The sequence below is a fragment of the Penaeus chinensis genome, chromosome 33 (assembly GCF_019202785.1).
Source record: "Penaeus chinensis breed Huanghai No. 1 chromosome 33, ASM1920278v2, whole genome shotgun sequence".
NCBI lineage: Eukaryota > Metazoa > Arthropoda > Malacostraca > Decapoda > Penaeidae > Penaeus > Penaeus chinensis.
Genome location: NC_061851.1, coordinates 37,629,675 through 37,631,269, shown reverse-complemented (window position 1 = coordinate 37,631,269; position 1,595 = coordinate 37,629,675).

Genomic DNA, 1,595 nt, shown 5'->3' with positions numbered 1-1,595 from the left:
TCTTCTTCATCTCTCTCTCTCCTATCAATCTCTCAATCTATCTCTTATCTCTCTCTTTTTATCTCTTTCTCTATCTATCTATCAAACATATGTCTATCTATCTACCCTTCTTTCTCTCTCTCTCTCTTTCCTCTCTCTCTCTATTATCTATCTATCTATCTATCATATTTTATCTCTCTTTCTCTCTTCTCTCTCTCTATCTATCTATCTATCTATCTATCTATCTACTTACCTATCTATCTATCTATCTATCTATCTATCTACTAACTCTCTCTCCTCACTCTCTACTATTGCCAATCCGTCCCGCTTTTAACCAAAATTTAAAAAAAAACGTAGCCTCTAGATCGCCACCACAAGCAGAACACACAGGCTTAATAAAACATCAAATAGCCACGTCCACCTATAAACCACAGGATCACTTGGCCAATTTTACATTACGTAAACATAAGGGCAGTACACTTCATGAGATCCTGTTGGAAAGTACCTCCTTAATATTTTTTTTTTCTTTATCTTTTTATTGTTATTTTTTTTTTGTTTTTTTTTTTAGTTTTTTTTTTTTTTTTTTTGCGAGGAGCTCATTTTCTTATATACTTTTTATTTTATCACGAGTGTTTTAACGGCCGAGGAATGCCAACGGTACTTGTCTCCCTTCCTGGGATGAGTATAAAAGTAGATAGATTGGGATAGAAAGATGAATATAGATATATATAGGCCTAAATGTAGAGAGATAGATAGATGGATGGATACATACATACATACATACATACATACATACATACATACATACATACATACATACATACATACATGCATAATACATACATGGATGGATAGATAGACATATAGATAGATAGAAAGACAGATGGATAGACAGACAAGTGTAAGAACTGGTAGACAGATATAAATATAAATGTATATAGATTATGGAATAGACAGACAAAAATAGATATCAAATAATTGTAGACTACCAAAGACTTAGATGATAAAGATGTATAGATGTACAGACGGATATGAAACCTGATAAACAGATATACATATATAAATGAATGGATAAGATAGAGAGATGCAAATTCATTAAAGGTTGAATATATTTAGATGAAGACAAACAGATATAAACAAATAATAATATAAATAGATACATAAATAGAAACACATACACACATCACACATACAGATAGACAAACAAAGATATAGAAGTACATAGATAAATCGTATCACATATATATATACATACATATATATATATATATATATATATAGCTTGACTAATAAAGATATAGAAGCACATAGAGAAATCTATCTTATATATATATATATATATATATATATATACACACATATATATATATATATGAATGTATAGCTAGACTTACAAAAATATAGAAGCACATAGATAAATCGTATTATATATATATATATATATATATATATATATACAACTAGACATAAAACTACATAGATAACTCGAATGATATATACATACAGCTAGACTTAACAAAAAGATAAACACGCTGTCATCCCGGCCCTTGCTCTCACTTCTCCCTTCTCGCCGTGCCCGGAGAGAGGAAATTCGGAACCGCTAATTGAGAGAGCGA